The sequence below is a fragment of the Rutidosis leptorrhynchoides genome, chromosome 6, assembly GCF_046630445.1.
Source record: "Rutidosis leptorrhynchoides isolate AG116_Rl617_1_P2 chromosome 6, CSIRO_AGI_Rlap_v1, whole genome shotgun sequence".
Taxonomy (NCBI): domain Eukaryota; kingdom Viridiplantae; phylum Streptophyta; class Magnoliopsida; order Asterales; family Asteraceae; genus Rutidosis; species Rutidosis leptorrhynchoides.
In genome coordinates, this window is record NC_092338.1 from 57,889,082 (window position 1) to 57,903,493 (window position 14,412).

Sequence of the window (14,412 nt, forward strand, 5' to 3'; positions counted from 1 at the left end):
TTTTGCCAGCTTTCCAAAAACATGCATATCATATACTTTATATCAGTAGCATATGTATCAAATTCGCAATTCATCATAAACTATCTAACGACAAAATTAAAGCATACAAGCATGCATAAACATATATACTCGAGCACTAGACATGGATACACTATTAATATATAAAAGATAAGATATAAATGCTTACGTATCAATATTGTGATTCAATATTGCAGAAAAGTACGTAGACGCAACGGAGATGATAAACACTAGTTTGACCTTACGAGCTATACCTCCAAACAATATCCATAACCTCCATAGCTATAACCCATAATTTCCTTAGCTCTATCCCGCTCAAAAAATCCGTTTTGAATTAATTCGCTCATGACCTCGTCGTAGTATTTTATGTATAATACTAATAATAACGTTACCTACTAACACTAATAATAATAATCTTAATATTAATAATAATAATAATAATATATTTATTTATTTATTTGAGCGAAGTATGTGAAGAAATGAATCACAAATCGAAATGCGTTCAATTTATAAGAGATGTTCAGCCCACCTACCCCCATGCGATCGCATGGGATTTTGCCTATATGGCCATCCGATCGCATGGCCTGAAATTACAGCTCACAATGCATGTCTACACATATATCTCATATGATTAATATAAATAATATTATTTAATATATAATATATTTAATCTTTAGAATTAATTAAATATTATATTATATTCACGTGCATAGTTGACTTGTAATTTTTACACCGATGTGTTGTACGTTGACCCTCGACTTCAGTACCGGTTCCGGTTTTTCGAACGCATTTTCGTACACTTAGAAAACTGGTACTTTACGTTTCGTGTAATGTACCTTTATCAATAATAAGACTCAAATCAATGAAAAATTATCCACTCAAAGTGTAACTTATTCATTTGAGTGTTTTGGTCATTTGCTTCTATAAATCGACGTCTCGTTACTTACCAATATATATTATAATAATACTATTTAAATCCAAAACGTTTTACGACTAAGTTAATATTATATTTTTGTAAAAAAAAAAATATATATATAAATATATATATATATATATATATATATATATATATATATATATATATATATATATATATATACATACGTATATTTTCCAATCCAATTATAATGGTTCATGAATCCTCAGAGTTTAGTCAAGGTTAAATGAATGTATGAATACAGTTTACACTTCTTGAGATTCAACTTAACAAACTTTGCTTATCGTGTCTGAATAATATAAAGATAAAGTTTAAATTTGGTCAGAAATTTCCGGGTTGTCACATGGGTGGATACTTCAGGTCAAGGATAACATAGAGTGTAATGTTGCAGTCCAGCGAAATCGAACTTCTGACCTCTCGCTAAGAGAGACGGACCACTACCAGCTGTTGAGCTACAACTCAAATGTTATAACCTTATTAATCTTTGACATGAATAAAATTTAGACTATAGTTTTTTTATTAAGTGTTATTATATAAATTGAAGAGAATATTCAATAAAAAATAATTGGTTAATGGTTAAGAGAGAATTTTAGTTCTAATTTTTATCACTTGTTTCATTATGCTTATTATATCACCCGTAATCTATCCTGGATCTTTTTCCAACTTTGCAACCTTAGCCCAACATAAGAGCACTAGGAGTGATGACTGATGTCACTTGGTATGTCAGGCGTGACTTGATGAGTCAAAAAAGTGGGGAGTAGTGACCTATGTCAGTTAGTGTGTTAGTTAGTGTGTTAAAATGATATTTTATTATATTTAATAATATATCCATTTGAAAAAAAAAGAAGCAAAAATGGAAATAAATGGGGTAACCTCGTCGCCGGGGGGACTGACCGAAGTGAAACGGAGGTGTGCGACGGATGTGGGGAGTGGGAAATTGGAAACGCATGGGTGAAACGGGGAGGCGACTGACCTCCACTCCCACCGCTCTAATAGACCCACTTATTTGTGGCCAATGGCATGCATTGTATTGTAATTGTTTCCGGATTGTAACCTATTCGAGTTTCTTAATAAAACTTTGCCTTTCGAAAAAATATAAAAAAAATAAAAAATAGACCCACTTATTTTTTCGACCCCAAGACGAATCAAGCAACCTGTCCGTCCGATTCTGTATCTATATGGTTAATGGTATAACACTCCGTACTATAATACAAATGCTTTAACAAAAATTATATAAGAAATCTCTGTTATAATTCAGTAGGCTTATAACTACCTTTAGTGGTTTGATTCTTGATGTTATAATTCAGTAGGCTTATAACTACCTTTAGTGATTTGATTCTTGATTAAGAATACTAATAATGAAGTGTAAGAACAAAGATGATAATGGAGAAAGAAAGAAACACTTTGTAAGTGTGTGAAATGGTGCAAGTTTAATGCTTGCATTCATGAGTATTTATAGCCTAAAATCTCAATATAAAAATACATACTTTGTGTACCAAAATTGACTATATGTATACACCAAAATTGACTATCCATATCTATATTATTATTATTATTATAACACTCCCCCTTGGATAGCAATTTTATTTTGTTGAAGATCAACTATAAATTACTGCCTCGTTAAAAACCTTGCTAAAGAAAACCCAGTGGGAAAAAACTTTAGCTAAGGGAAAAAGAGTGCAGCATGGAGTTGACTCCCCCTCAAGTAGACATCGCTTCAGCTGTTACATCTTTTGAACATGTCTCATGCCAATGTTATGAACGTGTGTTCTGAAAATAGCAGTTGGAAGTGCTTTCGTGAAAAGATCAGCAGAGTTTTTGCTGGATTGAACATATCTCATTTCAATCTCGTTGTCCTTAATGAGATTTTGAGTGTATGAGAAGAATCTAGGAGGTATGTGTTTGGTTCGGTCACTTTTGATATACCCTTCTTTCATCTGTGCTATGCAAGCTGCATTATCTTCATAGATAATTGTTGGACTTTTATCGCGTTCTAGTCCACAAGAATCAGTAATGATTTGTGTCATTGATCTCAACCAAAAACATTCCCGAGTAGCTTCATGTAATGCAATCACTTCGGCATGATTTGACGATGTAGCAACAAGTGTTTGTTTTTGAGAACGCCATGATATTGCAGTACCTCCATTTAGGAATACATATCCAGTTTGAGATTTAGCTTTATGTGGATCAGATAAATAACCTGCATCTGTATAACCAACCAAATCTTGTTTTGATTCGTTAGAATAAAATAATCCTAAATCAGTAGTTCCTCGAAGGTATCGAAATATGTGTTTGATCCCATTCCAGTGTCTTTTGGTAGGAGCAGAGCTGAACCTTGCCAACAAATTAACTGCAAAAGAAATGTCAGGTCTTGTACAATTTGTAAGATACATAAGAGCTCCAATTGCACTAAGATATGGTACTTCTGGTCCAAGAATGTCTTCTTGATCTTCACATGGACGAAATGGATCAGCTTCAACATTGAGTGATCTAACAACCATAGGAGTACTTAATGGTTTTGCCTTGTCCATATTGAAACGTTTCAAAATCTTTTCAGTATATGTTGTTTGATGTACAAGTAAACCATTAGGCATATGCTCAATTTGTAAACCAAGGCAATACTTGGTTTTTCCGAGATCTTTCATTTCAAATTCTTTCTTTAGAAGTTGAATGGCTTCATGTATCTCTTTATTTGTACCTATGATGTTAAGATCATCAACATAAACAGCTATGATCACATATCCGGATGTTGTTTTCTTAATGAAAACACAAGGGCAAGTAAGATTATTTGTATACCCTTTGCTTATCAAGTAATCACTTAATCGGTTATACCACATACGTCCCGATTGTTTTAACCCATATAAAGATCTTTGTAATTTAATCGAATACATTTCTTTGGGTTTTGCATTTGATGCTTCTGGTACCTTAAATCCTTCAGGTATCTTCATATATATATCACTATCAAGTGATCCATATAGATAAGCAGTCACAACATCCATGAGATGCATTTCTAAATTTTTAGAAACTGCCAGGCTGATTAAGTATCTAAAAGTAATTGCATCCATAACAGGGGAATAAGTTTCTTCATAATCAATTCCTGGTCTTTGAGAAAAACCTTGAGCTACAAGTCTAGCTTTATACCTTGTAACTTCATTTTTCTCATTTCTTTTTCGGACAAAAATCCATCTGTATCCTACAGGTTTCACATCTTTAGGAGTGAGAATGATGGATCCGAAAACCTTTCTTTTATTGAGTGATTCTAATTCAGCTCGTATTGCTTCTTTCCATTGAGCCCAATCATGTCTATTTTGACATTCAACCATAGATGTTGGTTCTGGATCATCATCATTATTCATGATGTCATATGCAACATTAAATGAAAATTTCTCATCAAGATTTTTCATTTCATTTCGGTTCCATAATATTTTTGAATATGCATAATTGATTGCAATTTCTGTATTGACATCATCAATCTCCTCTGCAGTAGGAGTACTAATTTGTGGTTCTTCTTGAACACTTTCTTTTACTTCATTATCAGCTGATTTTCTTTTTCGAGGATTTTTATCCTTTGAACCAATTGGTCTTCCACGTTTCTGACGTGGCAAAGATTCATGAGTGACGTTATTGCCAGCTTTTGGAATTTCAATTCGAGCTGGAGTATTTACTGCTGGTATATATGATTTTGTCACCGTTTTTGTATCTGTAAATGCATCAGGCAATTGATTTGCAAGTTCTTGTATATGCATTATCTTTTGAACTTCTGTCTCGCATTCTTTTGTGCGAGGATCAAGATACTTTAATTGAGGTTCACACCATGAAACATCATTTTCTTTATTTTTCATTTCTCCCCCTAATCTAGGGAACAATGTTTCATTAAAATGACAATCAGCAAAACGTGCTGTAAAAACGTCACCTGTCATAGGTTCAATATACCTTAATATTGAAGATGTTTCATATCCAACATATATTCCCAACCTCCTTTGAGGACCCATTTTTGTACGTTGTGGTGTCGCAATTGGAACATACACTGCACAACCAAATGTTCTAAGATGGGAAATATTTGGCTCTTGACCAAAAGCAAGTTGTAGGGGGGAATATTTATGACTTGCACTTGGTCTGATGCGAATCAATGCAGCAGCATGTAAAATTGCATGACCCCATATAGATACAGGGAGTTTTGTTCTCATTATCAATGGTCTAGCGATTAACTGTAAACGTTTAATCAATGACTCGGCTAAACCATTTTGTGTATGCACATGAGCAACAGAATGTTCAACAACAATTCCTATAGACATGCAATAGTCATTAAATGCTTGAGATGTAAATTCACCAGCATTATCAAGTCTCACCCTTTTAATGGTGTAATCAGGAAAATGAGCTCTCAATTTAATAATTTGGGCAAGAAATTTTGCAAATGCCACATTACGGCTTGATAACAGACAAACATGAGACCATCTGCTAGATGCGTCTATTAGAACCATGAAATATCTAAATGGTCCACATGGTGGATGAATTGGTCCACATATATCACCTTGAATTCTTTCAAGAAACATTGGTGATTCTTTCTCAACCTTAAGTGGTGAGGGTCTAGTTATCAATTTTCCAAGAGAGCAAGATGTACATGGAACCATTGTATCATGATGGATTTTTCTATCCTTTAGTGGATGTCCATGAGTACATTCAATAATCCTTTTCATCATTGTTGATCCTGGATGGCCTAATCTGTTATGCCATAAACTGAATACACCAGGATCAATATATTTTTCGTTAACTACCATATGTATTTCTGGTACATTTATATGTGTATAATGTAATCCAGAACTAAGTCTTGGCAGTTTTTCAACCACATGACTCTTGTCAGTGATACTTAAATATTTCTCATTTTCTGTTGTCACTGACTGATAATCATACCCGTTAAGGTATATGTCGGAGAAACTCAATAAATTTCTGCTTGACTTGGGAGAAAATAAGGCATCATTTATTAAAAATTTTGTACCATTTGGTAGTATGAAATTTGCCTTTCCTATCCCTTTTATCAAGTTAGCAGGTCCTGATATTGTATGTATAGTTCCTTCCGTTGGTTTTAGATCAATAAAATATTTCTCGGATTTAAGTATAGTGTGTGTAGTTCCACTGTCTGCTATACAGAGATCTCCACCACTTGATTGATGTTGTATTCCAGCAAAATTCATATTGAACTTCATATATAAGAAATAAATAGTGAGTACATTAATATTACACAATATTTTAAACGCAAATAGATAGTACTGAAACATTTAGCAAACATAATGACAAAGACAGACGATATTAAATCGTTTATTTTTCGAAAGACACACAACTTAAACATTCAAGAAATCTTCATATAAATCAGATGGTTTCTCAGTGACTGTTGGATCGACGTTATCCACAAAGTTTACTTCCTTTTCTTTATCTTTCAGCGAATCCTGATACATCTTAACAAGATGTTTAGATGTTCGGCAAGTATTAGCCCAGTGGCCCATTCTACCACATCTGTAGCAAGATTCTTCAGAATTTTTAGAAGAATTTTCTTCAACATCTTGTTTAATGGGCTTGTTTTGTGGTTGATATTTATATTTTCGTGGATTACTATTTCTTTGACCACCACGGCCACGACCACGACCACGTCCACGCCCATTACCATTACCATAAGGATGGTTTCTACCATAGTTATGGCTTTTGGCATGATGATGGTGATGGTTATTATAACCACGACCTTGCCCGCGTCCTTGTCCCTGTTTATAATTATTTGCAGTATTTGCTTCAGGGATTGCAAGTGTACCAGTAGGACGGGATTGCTGATTTTTCATTAATAGCTCATCATTTTGCTCTGCAACTAAGAGATATGAATTAAGTTCAGGATATGTTTTGAACTTTAGCATTCTCAAATTTCTTTGCACTGTGATGTTTGCAGCATTCATTGTGGAGAAAGTTTTCTCCATCATGTCTGCATCACTAATTTCATGTCCACAGAATTTAAGTTGTGAACATGTATTATACAGAGCTGAGCTGTATTCATTTACTTTCTTAAAGTCTTGGAACCTTAATGTTCTCCATTGTTCCATTGCAGCTGGAAGTAAAATTTCTCTTTGATTATTGAATCTGCTTTTGAGACCTTCCCATAAAACATGGGGATCTTCTACAGTCACATAATTATTTTGTAAGCATTCATCAATATGTTGATGAATAAAGCAACATGCCGTAGCTTGTTCTTTTTCAGAACAAGTGTTGTTTTCATTTATGGTTTCAAGAATGCCCATTGATTTAAGATGCATTTTTACTTTTATAACCCATGGCATGTAGTTGTTTCCAGTTGATTCTAAAGGAGTAAATTTAAGCTTTTCCAGATTCGACATTTTCTATTATCAAAAATTAAAACAAACATCATGATAAATTAGAGTCAATTTATATTCATAAGTATATAAACATTAAACATAAATTTAATATAACATAAATGATAAGTAGGTGACAGTGTCGACCATGTGTAAGCAATCATAAATAAATGTTATATAACAAAAATATAAATATTAGTAAACATAAATGAAAATTTGGCGACAGTGTCGACCATATATTTTTTCAGGTGGTATAACCGACCTATATCATTCTGGTGGTATAACCGACCATATATCATTTTGGTGGTATAACCGACCATATATCATTTTGGTGGTATAACCGACCATATATCATTTTGGTGGCAGAGCCAACCATATTTAGTATTAAGATTATCGTGCTGATAACGTGTTATAATTCAGTAGGCTTATAACTACCTTTAGTGGTTTGATTCTTGATGTTATAATTCAGTAGGCTTATAACTACCTTTAGTGATTTGATTCTTGATTAAGAATACTAATAATGAAGTGTAAGAACAAAGATGATAATGGAGAAAGAAAGAAACACTTTGTAAGTGTGTGAAATGGTGCAAGTTTAATGCTTGCATTCATGAGTATTTATAGCCTAAAATCTCAATATAAAAATACATACTTTGTGTACCAAAATTGACTATATGTATACACCAAAATTGACTATCCATATCTATATTATTATTATTATTATAACAATCTCATTTATTTTCAATTTATTTTTTTATATTATTAAACATGAAAAAGGTTTATTTAGTTCATAAAGAGGGCGAGTATTTTAATTTTAGAATTCTCAGTCATATTTTAATTAGTTTTAATATATTTTGAATTTGAACGATGTAGTAACTATTATTCTTGGCTTATTTTCTAAGAAAATTGTTTAAATTGAAATCTATAATCTATATCTATAATCTATAATCTATCTATAATCTATAATCTATAATATTATAATTATAATAATAATTATTATTATTATTATATTATTATTATTATTATTATTATATTATATTTATATTTATATTTATATTTATATTTATATTATTATATATTATATAAATCGCTAAGATTAGTCTGACATTCAATCTGACAGATTCCCTGACAAATTCTGTCCACGTGTTAATACCACGATTAAGAAAGCTAATTAAATGATAAATACATTGAAAAATACACGTGGTCCAGTTATAACGTAGATTAATTCTTTAATACGCTTCACATAAAGAAAACTGAAACCAACCCAACTCTCTCTCTTTCTTCGCATCTGAAACAACCCGAACATCATCTTCACCGGCGACCATGCCCTGATGTCGCCTTAATAAAATACGACACGTCTACCAATCAATCCGTTGCATTTTTCTCTACAAATCGGTATAAATTTTGCATACTAACACAAGATTATTCTAATCCGCATGAAGTTTATCAGGTCCTTAAGCCAGCGCGATGAATACGATGATGATTTCAGTTGTTACGGAGACTGAAAGAATCGGAGGCAAATGAGCGGAGATTGTGTTTAGATTATACATCTCATTATGATCCGTTTTATCATATGTGAGACGGCAATTGAGCGAAGCAACACTCAAATTATGAAAATTGGATTTAAGATTAAAAGCTATGTGCATTAATATTGGCTTTTCCCAATCGATTAATCAATCGATTTCTTATTCGATTTCTTAATCGATTTTTTCAATCGACTTCTCAATCGATTAATAGTCCGTTTAAACTTTGATAAATAATTGCTTTTTCTCAGCTGTTTATAATCGCTAGGGTTTAATCTGAGATGTCGATTGCATTTGAGGACGTGGCTCTGATTGAGGTTTCAAATTGTGTGAAATTCACCATCGTCAGGTACGTCGTCATTGATTATTTCAATTTTGTATATTGCCCAACAATCATATAATTTATTGTCATCGATTATCAAAACCTGTCAAACAATATCATTCATTTGATAAATTACTATTATTCCCTGTTGTCATCTTTTCTACCCTACTGTGTTTTTTATGAATTTTTGAATATTTATTCAATTTTTTAAATTACTATTATTTTAATTAAATTTAAATTTTTTAAATACCTGTAAATTTAGCATCAATTATTTGGGATGGAGATGAATCTTTAATTTTCAGTGGGATTTTCTGTTATGTTTTGTAAGCTCGAATATTTATAATTGGGTATGATTAGGATTCATCTTTTGAAATTTGAATATTTGATTCTTTGTTGATTTAGTTAGTTGTATTTAATTCAAATTTTGGAAGTATTGGAGATTTTTAGTTAGCCTGTTGAGTATTTCATTGGGGAGGTGATAGTCACACACCAGTTTTTGATCCATACACACTTTTTACCATAAAACTTACAATTATAACCTTAAATTTATCTTGGGACTTGAACCTCTATTATTGTAAGTAAGGACATAATAGTCAATTCTGTGTGTATGGATCAATATTGAGTGTGTGAGTATCCTCCCCCATTTCGTTGTATAAGGCTTGTGAGAATTTTGTTGTGCTCAACCAGCGATCTAATATCACATAAATCCTTCCATAATCACTAACATTCTCCATATACATTTAGGTGAGAAGATGACTTCAATTCTTCGATTCTCGCAATATGGGTCGTGGTTACAGATCAATGTATAGAACATAACAATTTTAGTGGCCATACTTCGGGACTCTTAGCTCTGCTATGATTTTCTCATGCGACTACTCACAAGGAACTCATGGGAATCATTGAACTTGACCCACTTGAACCCAAAGGTAAGTTAAGAAGATATTTATCATATTTACAATTTATTGAAGGTTTGTTCTTTATCCTTTGTCTGAAATTTCATGGTAAAAAATAATTATGAGGTATAATCGAAAAGAGATCAGTTCATATGAGTGTTGAATATTCGGTCAATATCTTTGTTATATATCAGTGTAGTGTACAGTATTGCAGTATTATTATAAAAAGCGACGACAAAATTTAACTGTAGCAAGAGAAACATATACTTATAACTTACTTGAAGCACAACCAAGAACTCATGACTCATGATATAATTTTTGGTTTATTAAAATTATGAAGGTTGAGAGCTTAGAATTCAAGGTTGAGGCCTTAGAATCCAAGGTTATGGTGAAGACAATAAAAGTTCAAATCAACAGTAATCCAATCAAGTACAATCTATATGATTATTGATTTATACATTTGTATATAAAACAGTAAGTACAATCTACTTATGGTTATTGATTCATATTGTCTTTAAATAGTGATTATCATTCCTGTCTTTAGTGTTAGTGTATGGATTAGGATGAAAAACGTTGCGTATATATTACTATGAAATTGACATATTTGGTTTATATTCAGAATTTGTACAAGAACTCATAGAACAGCTTCCTGGTGTTACAACATGCTCAAATTACAATTCTTTGAGTTTGAGGTCGAGTTCGCAAACTCTTGGAAGCGGGTTTTTAACGGCGGTTAACAAAGATGGTTTACAAAATGAAGCGGTTTCAAATTGTCTTAGGAGAGCAACTAAAAGAAAGATTTCCACATGGCAATATAGTCACCTCTAGCCTTCCTCCTCATTTGATTGGTGACATTATTCAGGTAATAACTTTTTTGATCGCTATGAGCTAAATGAGTATACCATATGTATCAAAAGTAGTCAAACATGGAAAAATATGATCATGGTATGCTTATATTGTTGCAGGTCAATTCTGCATGTATAATATTGTACTAGAAAATGCCCATTTGACGCCTTTTCACCCACACTTAGAACATTTTCTAAGAAATGGGTTGGGTTGGGGAAATGGGTTAATGAATTTAAAGTTTTGACCTTTGCTAAGACTCTAAGAGGAAATGGGTTTGTAAAAAGTCTGCAGTTTACTAACATGCTTCCAGCCTGTTAATTTGTTATTTGTAATGCTAATTGTATGTTGTTAATAATCATATTTTATTCATAGTTATATTTTAAAGCTTAAAAATTGGTAAGAAAATCAGCTTGCTCGAAATGTTTACTTATTTTTCCCCTTTTTTTTTTTTTTTTGGAAAGCTACGGTGATAGAAACCACCCACCCGATCATTTTCCACCCACACACGCGTTTCTGGGCAGATACCTGATCCGCATAACAGGGACCTGATCCATCAATCCATACGGGCATGTGGATCTAGTCGAATTCCTGCGTACGGGATGATATAACTGACTTTTTTTAATGTGTACTTTTGCAATGTGTAGGCATTTGAGTTCTGCTTACGGTTCTATGAAGTTCTAGGTTTGGAGGCCTCCGTATCTTGACAATTGATGTCCAGGGTTTTCAATACCAAGTCATCAAAAGGTGTCATTTTAACCTTTTTTCCCGTTTCCATTTTAGGTATTGTACTGACCCATTTGATATAATCATAACCGAAATTGACTCAATAGTGCTCGAATATGGTTCGTATTTACATGCTCATTAATTATGTGAAATTGAAATAATTGTTTATGCTGTGATTGAAAGCCTTTATTATGGTGGTTTTTTTTATCGTGATTAAGTATTCAGGGTGTTTGTTTACTGAAAATTGAAAAGTATGCCGTGAGGTTTCAAGGGGAAGCTTCACTTAGATGATGATGGATTGGAGGCATATAACTATATGTTAGTACTTATCTACCTACCTATGTATCTATCTATCTGTCTGTCTCTTATTATTACAAAATTAAATTAATATTTAAAACAAATAGAGTTATCAAAAAGTGTTGATAAGTACATTGTTATGTACTCATTTTTTAAATTCTTAGATAATTCTCTCTATATATAAAATTGTGGTAATGGCTCCATTGTAATTTGTAGGGTTCTTGGTTTTGCTAAGATATAGCCTAATTCATTGTATAAGTTGATTTTCTACAGTAAAGAAGAAGCTGATAAATTATTTACTAAGCACAAGGATGTAAAAGATTTTCAATACAGTGAACAACATTTTGATGTGGAAGGATTTGATGTTCAAGACATCTACACCCCTTAACTCATTCCGACTAAAGCCTGTTTATGAGAATTTGCGTACTTTAGGTGGATTGGTAAGAAATACTTTTTGATCTTATGTTATGTAGTATCTTTATATTCACTTTAGCTTTAAGTTTCACTTTAAATATTTGATAGGTGTCACTCAATCGTGGTTAATTACTCTATATATTTAAATGCCATAGCCAAAATGAATAGCCAAAATGAATAGTAAACTTTCAGCCCTTTACAAATGCACACTAAACTTTTTATTTTTTACAATTCACCCACCCCTTTCTAATAATTAACTTTATATATTTTACAAATTCACCATAAACTTTTCACGCTTTATAATTTGACCATCAAACTTATAATCCACTATAAATTGACCACATAATTTTCACTACTCCATAACTACTCATTATCATTATTTTTATTTTTTACGATTCACCCACACTCTTTATAATAGTTACCTTTATAGCTTTTACAAAATCACCACAAACTTTTCACACTTCATAATTTGACCATTAAACTTCTCATCCATTATAAATTGACCACATAATTTTTACCAAAATGAATAGTAAACTTTCAGCCCTTCACAAATGCACACTAAACTTTTTATTTTTTACAATTCACCCACCCCTTTCTAATAATTAACTTTATATATTTTACAAATTCACCATAAACTTTTCACGCTTTATAATTTGACCATCAAACTTATAATCCACTATAAATTGACCACATAATTTTCACTACTCCATAACTACTCATTATCATTATTTTTATTTTTTACGATTCACCCACACTCTTTATAATAGTTACCTTTATAGCTTTTACAAAATCACCACAAACTTTTCACACTTCATAATTTGACCATTAAACTTCTCATCCATTATAAATTGACCACATAATTTTTACTACTCCATAACTATTCATCATTATTATTATTATTATTATTATTATTATTATTATTATTATTATTATTATTATTATTATTATTATTATTATTATTATTATTATTATTATTATTATTATTATTATTATTATTATTATTATTATTATTATTATTATTATTATTATTATTATTATTATTAAATAAATCATATAATTTTTCACTTGATTATTGTTTACTTTTTTTTTATTATAAATTAACTACGTAACTCATTGTTTAATAACTGTTTTATTGTCATTATATATAGTTTTTCCTATTTTATTAAATAGTTTGTACCAATCGTTGATGTACGTCTCACTTTATTGATTGAGCATTTGGGTCTTTTCTCTCGACAAGACGAAAGGTCAAACAAAAAATGATGAATAGCTACTTTCACTCTTATTACAAATGAACCACATAACTATTTTTGGTCATTCCTCGATAAAACAAAAAATAAAAAAATGATAAATAATTACTTTTCAATAATTAGCTATGTAATTAATGTTAATCAAGGGTGAAGAACCGGCGCAAAGCCAGGTCGCCCAACTAGTTATTACTAATAAAAACTAATTGGTGTATCTTACAGAAATGTAATTCATAGAGGAATACAAGATCCTTGTGACGATTGTGTTGCAATGATGAAGCTTTACAGTAGGATAAAATTACAGGCTCAACGAACTAATTCGGCTACTGGTATGGTTTTGTTGTACTGATATTGTAGTTCTTTGTCATATTGATTAAGAGCATATGGTTCAAGCAAAGAACCGGTATCGTTTTGCGCTCGCTTCGTTAACACTGAATTTCTGCTCATAAATTAAAACTCATACTTTTCAGCTCATAATTTTTTCTGCTCTTGAACGTTTTACTGCATCTCAAGCGTATGTTTCTTGCAACTTATATTTCTTTTTATTTCTCAAACTTACATTGTGTGAATGTGATTCTATTTGTAATACCAACTGGTAAGTAATAATGCTTGACACAAGTCATGCATTCCCTATGCACATGTACAATTTAAGGTCATTTTTTGCACCTTATATCTATGTGTAATTGAACAGCATACTCAAGTTTATACTTAAAGTTTATTTTTGTTGCAGCTTATATTTGTTAGCATTTGTCCAACTAACATTGTGTGTATGTGGATCTAACTTGCATTTCATAAGAGATAAAATTATTGAATTCGTGTATTATAAACAATGGTTTGCCGAAGTTGGC

The 14,412-nt window shown here is 31.6% G+C and overlaps 1 long non-coding RNA gene across 1 annotated transcript; it reads left to right on the top strand.

Annotated features, from left to right (window-relative positions):
* Positions 1-9,915: 9,915 nt before the first annotated feature.
* Positions 9,916-14,185, top strand: LOC139856116 (uncharacterized). The gene is made up of 3 exons (XR_011761682.1): positions 9,916-10,073; positions 10,381-10,902; positions 13,787-14,185. It is a non-coding gene; the product is annotated as an uncharacterized lncRNA (long non-coding RNA).
* The last annotated feature ends 227 nt before the right edge of the window (positions 14,186-14,412 follow it).